Source organism: Nannospalax galili, unplaced genomic scaffold (genome assembly GCF_000622305.1).
Source record: "Nannospalax galili isolate Female #2095 unplaced genomic scaffold, S.galili_v1.0 scaffold339, whole genome shotgun sequence".
Taxonomy (NCBI): Eukaryota; Metazoa; Chordata; class Mammalia; order Rodentia; family Spalacidae; genus Nannospalax; species Nannospalax galili.
The window spans coordinates 558284-572458 of record NW_008344185.1 but is presented as its reverse complement, the minus strand read 5'-3'; positions in this window follow the sequence as shown (position 1 = coordinate 572458).

Genomic DNA, 14175 nt, shown 5'->3' with positions numbered 1-14175 from the left:
CCTTTTGTGTCTGGCTTCTTTCACTTAGATGGTGTTTATAAGGTTCCTCCATGTTACAGACAGTTGTTAACTGCCATGTGGGTGCTGGGAACTAAGCGTGGGTCCTCTGAAAGAGCAGCCAGTGCTCTTAACCTCTGAGGGACAATTTCTTAATCCATTTCTCTATTGTATTTTTTGTAAATTATAACCATTATGGTGGATATGAAGTGATATTCCATCATACTTCCCAAGTGGTTAATGATGTGGGTCATCTTTTCATGAGCTCATTGGCCACTTGCATATCCTCTTTGGAGAAATGTTCATTTTCGTCCTGTGCCTATTTTTAAATTGTGTTTTTGCTTCTTTATTATTAAGCTATAAGAAATTTTGTGTATTCGAAATGCAAGTCCTTTATCAAGGTTGTCTTCAATTTTCAGAAGGTATTCTTTGAAATGTGGGCTTTTAAATTTTAGTGGAGTTCAATTTATCAAATTTTTCTTTTATTTCCTGTCTTTTTGGTGTCAAATCCACGAAACCATTGTATATGTAGTATCAAGAAGTTTTCCACACTATATTTTCTTCTAAGAGTTTTGTGATTTTTCACTCTTACACTGAGATCTTTCATCCATTTAGAATTAATTTTTGTATATGCTGCAAGAGAGAGATCTGACTTCATTCTTTTGCATGTAATTTTCCAGTTGTTCCAGAATCATTGTGAAAAGAATACTTTTCTTTCCCCATTGAATTTTCCTAGGATCCTTATCAAAAGTGAATTGATTCTAAATGTGAGGATTGATTTATAGATTCTCCATGGCTCTACTTACCTGTCCTTGTACAGGATCACATCATCTCCACTACTATTGCTTGGTAATAAGATTTGAAATCATCAAGTGAACATCTTCCAACTTTCTCTTTCAAGATTGGTTATTACATATTTTTAAATATATAACCTCATTCATTTTTATGCACATATCCTTTTTATAGTTGTTTCCAAAAGCAAAGTCTTCAGATATCATTCTGCATCAAATATTTTTCCTCCTTGTGGAGATATCCTGGTCACTTCTTTGGGATGGCTGACGTAATCATCAAAACTGTCCTTGCTGGAACCTTCTGAGGCAACTCTGGGGAACAAAGGTCTTTCTGTGATGGTGATAGCTCTTCCTTCTTCCTCAGATCTGGTCTTCCACCAGCTATCCTCAGAGTCTTGCTATCTTAAACTCTTGACACCTTTAGGGCAATTACTCTATCTATGATTATTCTAGTTGAATTGTTCAAACTTAAACTGAGTACATGCCTTAATAATAGATTCTTTGAAATAGTTTCCATTGTGTATATATAAAACACACATAAAGAGACAAACACAACTCACAGTGGTAGAGCTATATGTATATATGTTAGCACATTAGGTTTTGAGAGATATAGGCATATGTGTGTATCTAGGTAAAATACACATATTTTTACTTTTTTCCACATAAACTTCCACACATAACTCCTTTCCTAATTGACACAATGTAAAGTTGGCTTAAGTCCCCCACAGAATGCAAATTTTAGTTTAAACAGACAAACAGAAAAGCCTATCCCTCCTCAGGTATTAGGCTATTCCTGTCAAGTCTGTCTGTGTCATGAAGAGCACCATTCCCCCAGTGCCATCACACTGGCTTACAGCCAACCCTTAGACTAGGGATCAACAGTAAAAATTCTGAAAGCAAGTCTTTATGTGTGATGAAGTTTCCCTGGCATGAGAGACTTATTTTCCAATTAAAAAATATTTTATTTATTATTTTTATTTTATGTGTATGAGTATATTGCCTACATGTGTGTAAGTGTAGCCATGTTGTGCAATGCCCTTGGAGGTCAGAAGAGGGCATCGGATCCCCTGAAACTGGAGTTATAGACAGTTGTTAGCTACCCTGTGGGTGATGGGACTCAAACCCTGGTCCTCTTAACTGCTGAGTCATGTTTCCAGCCCCAATTATTTTCCAAATTTTTAAGCCATCTAATATCTATCTCATGAAACTGTTCTGGAAAATATCAAGAAAGGCATTCCCAAAAGTTAATAATAAACAAGAAAAAAAAATCATGAAAATAGGTAGCATGCTGTTTCTGCACATAATAAACCTAACTTCATATCACATTTGAATGTCCTCAGAAATTGTAAGAAGGTGGCTATTGTGGCAAATCAGTGGAAAGCAGCTTGTTACAGTGTGGATGGTGAATACCACCACCCCACCCCAAGTCCCACATGTCAAAGGCTCTGGCTCCAGGCTGGTGCTACTGAGAGATGGTGGAACTTAGAGGGAAGTTCTTAAATCACTGGAGTAGTACCTGGAAAGGAATTATGAGACCTTGACCCCTTCTTACTCTTTCTCAGAAGACATGAGGTCCTCAGTTTGCTCAACATACCTTCCCTGCCATTGCCACCAGGCACCCTTACCAAAGCCAAAACACAATGGCCTCCATAATAAACCATTTCTCTTTGTAAGCTCCTTATGCCATTTACTTTTTTAACAGTAACAGAAAACTGACTAAACAATCTTGTTGCTAGCAAACAGACTCAGATTGATGGACCAACATAAGCAGGTTCCAAGGGGTTCTCTGGTGGCAGGTTTATTGTTAAGCCTGAATTACAGAGCACCCATGGGCTTCACCTACAGATAAGGGGAGGCCATTTCAAACAAAGCCCATATGGAAATTCTGAGTGTGCAAAGAAAACACAAAAACAGCAAAAGCTTCTTCTGTACTGGACTCTTGGGGAGGGTGCAAAGCCCCAGATATTAAGATTTGAAAGGCAATATTATAATACCTCGATGAATGCAGATACCTGGGAACACTCCTGCTGTGTAGATAGGGGTTAGGCATAACCCTGAACTTCCACATGGAAAGTTAATCACCACCCTGAGAAGCAGAACAAAAACATGAAAACAACAGTATCTAACAAACGCTAACTGCAGGGAAAACACTTGTTTTTGACAGATTATCTAAGAAGGTGACTGCAGTCATGAAAATGCGAATTCTTACATAACATAAATTGAAACTCAACCCTAGGTGCAGGTAGGGAATGTACAGTGAGAATGGAGAGAAGAGAGGGGACCAAACTCTCTTCTGCCTATGCCTAGGATGAAATAACCAAGAAACAGCAATGCCACATATTCAAAGACACATAAAGATAAACTAAGCAGCTAGGAGGTGACCATGGCTGCTTCTGAGAGGACGGTGTGAGAACAGAAGCAGAGAACCGCTGCTTTCCACAACAAAACCCGTGAAACTAATTAACTCTTTAAACTGTCTTTATTGATAAAATTTAAGGAAAAGGAAGAGGAGGAGGCAGATGAGAGCAGGGAGCTGGGGCATAAATTAGTGAGCTATCACAAAATTCCGAGAACAACCGAACTCTACCAGAAATTATGGAAATGGGGAGAAGATGACAGAGAATAGACAAGTTTCTTAGGGAATATGGAAAAGCTCCAGTGCATGTCTGGGGAGGAGAGATACTGAGAAAGCTGAAATCTCAAACCAGTTCACTACGTAAATGGGATATGCTCAGAGAAAAATAAGTGAGCCTCCTAGCTCTCATATGGCCCACCTTGTCCAATGAGCATTTCCTACGTACTCTGAGGTTTTCAAATCATGGAAGTGGGAAATAGTGCACTTCAACTGTACAGAGCTATCATTTCCATGAAGTTCTAATGTCCATATCATTATTTTAACTATACTATATGAAGAACCTTTGGCTTCCAAAAGGCCAGACTATATAGTCAAGTCTCTAAACAGTCTACAGCAAATTGATCACTTTGTAGAAAAAGCCATCTTTAATGCTGATAACTAATGAGTAAAAAGAAATACAAAGGCCAGGCATAATAGCGCATACATTTAACCCCAGCACTCAGGAGGCAGAGGTAGGGGGACCTCTGTGAGATGGAAGCCAGCCTGGTCTACATGGTGAGTTCCAGGCTAGCTGAGACTACAGGGAGACCCTGTCTCCAAAAAGACCAAAAAAAAAAAAAAAACCCAAAACAAGACAAAAAAATCTATTATAAAATTACTTTATAAGTGCTTAAGGTATATTATTTTATAGTATGGCATCGTCTGTGTGCCAGAATTTTAAAAGCTTTAATTCAGTTCTTCATTCCTCTCACTGACTCTATACGTAGGTACTATTATAATCCTTCAGCTGTAAATTTTGTAGATGAGGCAATCAGTGCACACACAAATAATTTTGTCAAGGTTGACAGTCAGTAAGTCGTAGAATCAGAATTCAAACCTAAGTAGTCTGGCTCCAAAGTATGTATGAGCTCATAAAAGCTGCATTGCACTGTTACGTAGTGCTAGTAATAATCAGAATATAGCATAGCATACCATAATGTACAGTTGTTCAGAGACAGAATGTGAAAAGAGTTAGAGAAAAAGGATGTTGTTATACATGGAAATGATTGGGAGGGAATTTCCTAAAGAGGGGGGATATGCAGAATACGGTTGAAGTGGTCAAATGGTCATTTTACCAAATGGCAAATTTGTTGAAATTTGTCAGAAAATTCAACCTCAATTCAGTCCCTATAAAATATGGCTAGGAGCCGAAAGGAAGATAGGAATCTAAACTGTGAGACTGACAGCCCAAATTGATAGTCACTTAAGTCCAATGAATCTCTAGCTACAGGACTGTAGCAAAGCTCCAGGAAACTAAAATGTGGGAGAGCACCCACTAATGTTATGACGGACGCACTGTGGCACTGATTCTTTTGTGAACTAACTGTAGCAAATTCACTGTTGAATTAATAGTGTTAAATGACCCTGTAGAGAAACACCTAGAACTAGGATGTACAAACTATGGTTATGTCTATAGTCCTCAATCTTTAGATCTTTAATCTTTTGTACTGAAACTGTGTATGGAATACACTTTGCAGCTTGAGTCCGCAATCACATATGCCTATAAAATAAGACTTACACTTTCCCTGCTCCAGACAATGCACTCTGATACTGTCTATTCCTTCCTTCCTTCCTCTACCTTCCCTTTCCTTCTCTTGCTCTCCCCTCCTTTTCTTTCTTTCTTTTCCTTTTCTTCCCTCCTCTTCCTCCCTCTCTTCCTCTCCCCCATAAAATGTTGGTTATAATCCAATAGCACCATTTCTTAATCATGGAATTGGCTGTGGCCTGCAATTTGGAAAGCCTTACAAGATGAATGTATCAATTCCCCGAGCTGATCGTTGCGTATGTATTGGATTCTCCATAAGTGCATGCAATCATGTATCCGTTAAAAAAAATTGTAGAATTGTGAATCAGGGGCTGGGGAGATGGCTCTGTTGGTAAAATGCCTGCCCTGCAAGCAGGAGGAGCTGAGTGGGGATGCCCAACAAAGCCAGGCTTGGCAGCATGCACTTGGGGTTGAGAGAGACAGGAGGATCCCTGGAACTCATTGGCCAGCCTAGTTAGGATCCGGGTTCAGTGAGAGAACCCTACCCCCAAAAGTAAGGTGGAGAGCAACTGTGGAAGACACCAGGTGCCAGCCTCTGCTTTCATACACACTCTCACACTTACGCATATACCCACACAAACACCTACATACATCACACACATGCACAAAAAACGTAAAAGTATTTCTACTTTTTTCACTACTGGGAATTGTACTCATGGTCTCACACGCACTAGGCAAGGGTGCTACCCTGAGCTGCATGCCTAGCCTTAGAAAGTTAGACATACATAGCTTTAAAAAGAATGGGCTGGGAATACAGCTCAGTGGAAAAGCACTTGCCTATTTTAGAAAATCTAACAGAAACCCCGTTTAGCCTTGATTATACAGAAGAAAGCTAATGTTCCTCTATAAGAAAATGGACATGCTGACCACCATTCCAGAGAAAGTAATGGTTACAATTCCAACGCAGTGCTCCAGCCTGTACTTCTCTATTGCAATGAAAGCCTGCTGCCCCAGTCCTAAGGTGGGCTGGTGGGAAGATCTCACCCTGTAGTTCCCATAGATGCTGTGGTCACCATGGCCTGATGGGATGCTGAGGAAGCAGGTGATGAGCCAGAAAGCATGTATCTTGGTTACAGGATGCCTTGCAAATCACCCCTCCCTTTTCTTTTAGCAGCCTTTCCACTGTTTTGCTTTCCACTGCTTGCTCTCTGCCATGCTTAGGAATTGTGCCACTGATAAATCAAACACCATATGGAGCTTTCACTTCCTCTTCTGTCATGGAGTGAAGTCACCAATCACCTGAGGCTTCTGAAGGGAATATATTATGGCCAATAAGAAGGTACGGATGGGACAGAAGTCTACTTCTGGATTTGCCTTTTACCTTTTTTTCCCTTTAAACCCTGGTGGAAAAGACAGTTAGGTATAAATTCTCAAGTTTTCAAGTACAGTGAAGTTAATTCATCATTGTTTCAAGGAAAACAAGACTTGGGTTGCACTGATTAGGCCTTTGGGTCATTTGACTAAAGTCACCTTAATTAATGATACTATTTCTAATTTACATATACATATACATATTTCTACATATACATATAGAAAGGGTATAAAAACCAATGCCCAGAGTTATAGTAAAATCTCTTCACCATGCATTTAAACTGATTGTACTTCAAGCATAATGCTAGGGCTCTTCTACCTTTTAGAGTTTGATTACATTTAATGGCTTGGCAGAGGGACGTGCATGAGGAAGGGATGGTGACTTTCATCCACAGATTTCTCTAAATTCAAGCATTTGACAAACATTGAGAATTTCACCTGTGGTTGCTCACCCAGGATGAGATGGCACTGTTTTATGAGTTCATTTTGTTCCTGTATTTTTCAGCTTTGAACATCTCCATTTCCCCCTCTCCAATAGATGGCAGATACTAATCCAATGGATTAGCATATAATGCTGGATCCAATGGATCTCCAGATGCTCATGGCAGAGATTAGTATTGAGCTCGAAGAACAAGTAAAATGCCCTCAGTTTTCAGATATTCACAACCTCTGGAATTACATTATTTACAGCTAGAGCTTTCCATATTAGTCAGCCCCAAACTCAGTATCAAGGCCTTTAGAAAGCAAAGGGTTTTCTTGGCACCTTTGCTAGATTCCTTTCTTCCTTAAGCATGCAAGTTTCTTTAGAGGAAGGAAGGGCTGGATTTTTTTAACTGGCTTACTAAAAAGAGGAATGTATTTTTAGTTTTCAGTTTACAATGCTGGGAAAATATAAAAGTGAAAACATTCCATCAGTGTATCAAGGTCCTAATGCCTACTATGCATGTTGGATAATTCTAGCCAGTTGGGTTGGTACACACCTATACTGACACTCCAGACCCATGTTGGAGCATGATGCTAATGGGGGAGATGGCATTCAAAGAAATTCTGTTGCTTTTGGTACTGACTGAACTCCTAGCCCAGCAAACTGCTGGCCAATTCTATGCTACTGCTCAAAAAAAACCTGGGCCTGTGGCTAATTCCTATACTATCACTACTCAAAAACCTTTCAGCTGCATGGTACCCTATGAGCAAGCACTTGATAAGTATTTGTTGACTGATGAAGAGATGCCTGATTGTTATGCAAAGGATATATTTATTCTTCTCAAAAAGAATGTGCAGTTGGAGAACACCGAATTTAGAGCAAGAAGTTTATTCTGCCAATTTGCCATCCAAGTGGCTTGAGACAAGGTATTGTTTTTTTTTTTTTGAAGTCCCTCTTAGCCTCCACTTCCAAGTTTATAGGATGGGAAGGAGTATGTCTACTTCAAAGGGAAGTTGTGGATGGAATTAAATGAGCTGTCAGTCAGTGAAATGGCCATCACGCAGAAGTCCCTTAGTAAGTGCTAGCTCATTATCAGTAGAGTTTGTCCCTAACAGTTTTTCCATCAATAAGTGTGATACACTTGTCCTTTTCTCTCAATCACTGAGTAGTCTTCCTCCCTTCAAATGATATACTGATTTCTGGAAAAGTATAGAAGTAAAAAAAAATGAAAGGAATATTAAAAAATTGCAGTGACAATAAAAAGAGTTGAAAATCTTCTTTGGGATATTACCACACAGGAAATATGCATGTACTGTGAGAGGCAGGCAGCAAATCCAATAGAGACTCCCGGAGAAGGGTAACTTTGGTCTTTCACTGAGGACCCAGCAGATAATGTTATTCCATTCTCTCACAAAGAATGAACTCCTGACAGATACCTACACTAACATTATCATCATCCTTGGATAGAGTACTATGAAAAGTCATGACCAAGGCTGGGATTCCTCCCTTCAAGTAAAATGAAAACAGCAACCAAGGAAGAAGGAAGCAATGCAAGGGAAGGAGCCTAAACTCAGCTGAGCTAAAGGAGCCACTCTAAACAGGTGCTCAAAGGCCCCAGAGTCTGACTGATCCAGCACACGACTGGCCAGACCGTGTGGGAGCTGCCCCTTGCCTTCTGCAGGGTGAGTGACCAGAGTAGAAGAATGGGGGCTGTACCTGGAACCTCACCATCAAGCCCTCAGCTTGCCAGGGAACTGCTTGCAGAATCACAAATGCAGATGTCCTGAGACTCCTCTACCATCACTTGGAGTCAGTTTCCAGAAGACAAAGACTGAAAAGGAAAGATGGTAGTTTAAAAACTTCAGAGCGTTGATCTTATATTTTAGGAAGTTTTGCATCCCAGTGATATTTCAATGTAATTTTCATCCTTGAACATTTTTCAAAGATTTATTTATTTTATGTATGTGTAGATGTTTGCCTTTGTGAGTTTATGTGTACCACGTATGTGCAGGAGCCCAAGGAAGCCAGAAGAAGGCATCAGATCCCCTGGAACTGGAGTTACAGGTGGTTGTAAGCTGCCATGTGGATACTGGGAACCCAGTCCTTGTCTTTGGAAGAGCAGTAAGGACTGTTTCAACTGCTGAGCCATCTTTCCAACACTCCCGTTTTCTTTCATCCTTGAACATTTTAATATGTGAAAAACAAAGCCTAAATTTTCAATTGAGGAGTAATTCATTTCATCAATATCCTATTGCAATATCCTAGTAAGGGAAGCAAATCTTTCAAACAAAATGTTTAGAACTTCTAAGATATCAAAAGTAATTTAGAATACCATATAAAGATAAATTTCCAAAGCTTTTCTCTGCTTAGTCTAATGTTTAGGGTTTGTTTGTTGCTTTTTATGTGTTTACGTGTATGATATATATACATGTATGTATGCATGGTCCTATGTATGAGTATATGAGTGTGTTAAGTATATGTTCATGTGTGTGCATATGCCTGTGGAAGTGTTTCATTGATCAGTTTCCACCTTATTCATTGAGGCAGGATCTCTCACTTGAACCTAGAGCTTGTGAATAAGACTAGTCTGGCTAACCAGTTTATACCCATTCCACTTCCCAGGGGGTGAGTGTGGGTGGGGATATCTCCTGTCTCCACCTTCTGAGAAGGTGCTGGAATTACAGGTGGGCTGCTAAACCCACAAGGCATTTATATGGGTGCTGAGGAGTTGAACTCTGGTCTGTACCAAGTTCTTTATCAACTGAGCTATCTCCCCAGCCCTTGAGTTTTTTGGTTTTGTTTTAACCTTAAAATAAGTTGGCATTCCAATGTTTCCACATATGTGAATGAGTTGTCATATAGTGCCATATTCTATGCAGTATGGCCCAGCAGATCCCCTGCCTGCTACATCACCTGACACAACAACTGAATTCCTCAACAGCCAAGAAGTATGTGTGAAGGAGAGGGTTCTATGCAGAGTGCTTGCGTTTTAGAGTTGCTGCTGTGATGACTGTGTCACTCTCCATCTTGGGACTTATTTTCTTGTTCAGGAGGTGGTAGACACTTGTAATCCCAGCACTCAGGAGGCTGAGGCAAGAGGGTTTCTATAAGTTCCAAGGCAGCCTGGGCTACAGAGTAAGGCTTTAATTCCAAAAGCAGGGAGAGCTGGGGAGAAGGTTCAGTGGATAAGAGTGCTTGCTGTACATGCATGGGGACTTGAAGTCAAGTCCCAGGACCCATAAAAAACCGATGTGGTCATACAAGGGCCATAACCCCAGTGCTAGAGGGGGGCAGGCTGAGACAGGATGATTGCTGGAACTTTCTGGTCACCAGTCTAGCTGTAGATTCAGTAAGAGAACCTGTTTCAAGGGAACAAGGCAGAGAGTCACAGAGCAGGACACAAGATTCTCTCTCTGTCTCTGTCTCTGTCTCTCTCTCTCCAAATAAATAAATAAATAAATAAATAAATAAATAAATAGATATTATGGTGGAAGGAGAGGACCAGCTCTGCAAGTTGTTTTCTGACTTTCACAAGAATAAATAAATAAATAAATAAATAAATAAATAAATAAATATTTTTAAAAGCTGAGTGTGGGGCTGGAGTGATGGCTCAGTGGGTAAGCATATTTTCTGCTAAGTCTGACCACTTGAGTTCAATTTTCAGAACACACAAAGTAGGAAAGGAAAGACTCCTACAAGTTCTCTGATTTCCACATGCATGCCATGGCACATGTGCACTCCAACACACACACACACACATGTGTGTATGTATAATAATTAAATATAATTTTAAAAAATTTAAGCTGGGCATGGTGGCATACATTTTTAATCCCAGCACTTGGGAGGCAGAGGCAGGTGGGTTACTGTGAGATCAAGGCCAACCTGGGATTGTCTACATAGCAAATTATAGGTTAACAGGGGAGGGGTAGCCGTGTACCCCAGTAACCCAAGCACTAAGGAGAATTAGGAATTCAAGGTTAGCTTTAGCTACTTACCAAGTTTGAGGCCAGTCTGGGTCGCATGAAAATCTGTCTCCAAATCAAATCAGTAATTTCTCTCATAAAGGGAACTTTAGAAGAACGCTTTATTCCATTTTTTTGTTCCTGGATGAAGGCTTAATTTTCTGATTTTCACTCAACAATGATGACAGCAAGGGAAAAGGATGACAGAGATTTTTCTTCCTGCCTGATTGCCCTCAAAAGATTAAGGCGGGGCAAGCAAATGGTGGCTATACAATTTAATTTGGCATCTTTGTCCATTTTGGAAGACTTCCATAAAAAGATAGGGCAAAAATGAATGTTAAATACCATCTTGCTCTTCAAGGATCTTCCCTTGAAAATGGAGATATCGAGGTCTGTGCAGATAAGTAACTGAGTGGCATTTCCAAGACCTTGATCATGGTATCCCTAACTGGGGACTGATAACTCTTGTTTGGTGCTTTTCCTACTAAATCATGCTGCCCTTTCTTTAGCTCTGATTTTTGGCTTTTCCACAATATTTTCACTACTGGAGCCTGATAAGACCTTGTATCAGATACCTCTCGACTGCTGTGACAAAATAACTGAGATATTCAGCTTAGTAAGGGAAAAGGTTTGTTTTAGTTCACAGTTTCAGAGGTCTTTGTGCACACTCACTACCCTGTTGTTTGGGCCTTTGGCAACTTTACATAGTTGTAGCAGCATGGTACAGTGTGGTAGAAATGCATGGTAGAGGAGGCTTGTTCACTTTATGGTGACAGGAAATAAAGACAGAAAAGGAACTAAGGTCCCAATGCCTACAAGGACATGCCCCCAATGACCTAACTTCCTTCCAGTAGACATATCTCTTCAAGGTTCACTCTCCCAATAGCACCGCAGGCTGGGGACCAAGTCTTTAACACATGGGTCATTCAACTCCAAACTACAGCAGATAATCATTTATTATTAAGTACAATAAGGTAAGAATTAGTAATAATTTCACCATAAGCCATCATCAAGGACTATTTTTATAGAGAAATATCCCAAGATGCTCTATCTTTGTAAGTATCATTGTAACAGTGAACTTGTGACAAGCTTTCTAAGAAATCTGTAGTTTATTTTTAGAGTACTGGGATCCTGGCATGCATCACATTTCAAAGATGACAAAATATGAGGTCAAGACAATATCTAAAATAAATAGTAAGACCAAAACAAGGGTTACTAACACAAAATCAGGACCAATAAGCAAAGCACACCAGAGACTTTAAGGTTTTCAGAAGCCTATGTCTACGAGTAAGGGAGCTCACCATCTCAGCAGATTTTACTATAGAGTTAACTTTGTCTACTGGCTGTGTGGGAGACTTTCTGAAGTTTTCATGTGTATCATTTTCATTTATTATAAAACTATTTAAAATAATTAAAATTAAAAGTTGTTGAAGGTAATTTACTTATTTAGGACTGAGTTTTTAGAGCACACTTTTAATGTCTATTCTGGTTAATTAGATATCAAACTGTATGGTCGGTTGGTTATCCTTTTTCAGCATGAGAAAGAGCTAACATTTGTATTTTGTTTATGTGCTTTTAATAATATCAACTTTATGGATTGTTATGCCCTCTCTTTACTTTGAATTCCCCCAAATGCAGACCATGAAACAGGATTCTAGTTAATTTGGGAGGTGTCAGAAATTCAGACAGGGGACTGGAGAAGTAAGACAAGAAGAGAGAAGAAAGGCTGTCTTTCAAGCTGGCCACTACTGTGGGTGGACTGGACCTTAATCCATTGAAAAAAATATATCTGGAAACCATTGTAGAACACACCCCTGAATTATCTCACCCACAGGGTGACAGAACTGGCACACACTGGTCAACATTTAACAGCTAGCTCTGGGAGAGGGTGGGGGAGCTTTGACTGCAGTGTTTACCAATTTCTGTGACTTACATCCTCCTGTTATAGTCAATTTCAAGCTATCTACCTGACATCACTGAACTTGTGGTTAGGAAGAAGTGTGCACTCTAGGATCTCATAAGTTGATTTGAGCCACCTCCAGGGCTCCTCCACAGACCGCCATCACTGGCTGGGGACTGCTGTCAACAAAGCAGGCCTAGTGATGTGGGCAAGAGAAAGCAGGTGAGCCTCCCACAGTGACTACTACCGTCCCATATTAATGATGATGAAAGTGTGCATATCTTGCTGAGATGAAGGTCCATTGCTAGTCATGGAAGATCTAAGATTCAGACACAGGCCTAGAAGGTGCTACAACCCACTTGTCACTATGTCAGGCTCATTCTGTCATAAAAAGCTCACAATATGTAAGTTTTATATGAGTGGACAAAGAAAATTATGTTGTTTCACTTCAGGTAGACTGCCATACCAAACAGACTCATATATAAAGATAATGGCTCAAGACAATAGAGTTTTATTCCTAGGGGTAAATTCAAGTTGTCTAGGAAGCCATCCTCCATCCAGATGTTTAGGGACCCTTCAGTTCTGAGATTCTGCCATCCCCTGGGCCATTGGCACCATCTGTATCCAGTTGCGCTGTTTCTTTAAACCATGGCTCACCCCCCACTAGGGAGTTGCTTCTCAGTTACAAGTACATAGTATGAACTTGTGGGCAGCTGTCTATGCCATGTTTTCCATAAACTATTTATGCTAAGACATGATTTTTCATTTCTTTTTTAAATGAATTTCAAGGTCCATAGTAATTTGAAAGTAAATTTTTAATGTCTGGCCAGAAAATTTTGTTTCAATAGGAGATTTGGTACAACTTGGAACTTGGATAAAAAAAATGTAAAGTGTAGTATCCTGCTCCCCATTCACAGAGGTATATTGATAAAGAACCTTTTGATATTTTTACTTAAGATGCTTAAGTCATTAGGAAATTATATCTACATTGAGATGAGAACTTCAAAATGTCTCATGAGTATTTTTATGTCCACTAAAGAAACAATTAACAACAAACTTTCAAAAAAGGTCAAAGAAGTTCTGCGGTTAAAAGACTGGACTATAGTGCCAGAATATCTAAGCTGAATATCCTTGGCTAGGTGGCTTAACCTCTCTGTGTTTCAGCTTCTACATCTATAAAATGGAGATGATGAAAGTGCCTACCTCATAGGGTCATGATGTAGGTTGAATGTTAAAATGTACTTATGAACTTATGTGATGTACTTATCACTGTTTCAGCACATAGTAAAAATTCCATATATTCATTATATTTAATAATAATTTTAGCATCCTTTTCTCTCTAGGAACTCCTAGAATCCTCTTCTATAGCCTTCTTTTTTAATTTCAAGAACTGTTTCATTGAAGAAAAAGAAAAGCTTTTATATTTAGGTATCTTTTTTTAAATTTTACAAAAACTTTATTGAGAATTTCATACATGTATATAAGGTATTTTGATCAAATCCATGCCCACTCCCCCCCCTCCAACATTACCCCCTCTGAAGAGGTAACCCTAAAATCTTTTTTACTTTTTTTTAGAAGAATTTTTCTAGAAGTATTCATTACAGCTTTAACATACTCAATAACAATTTCC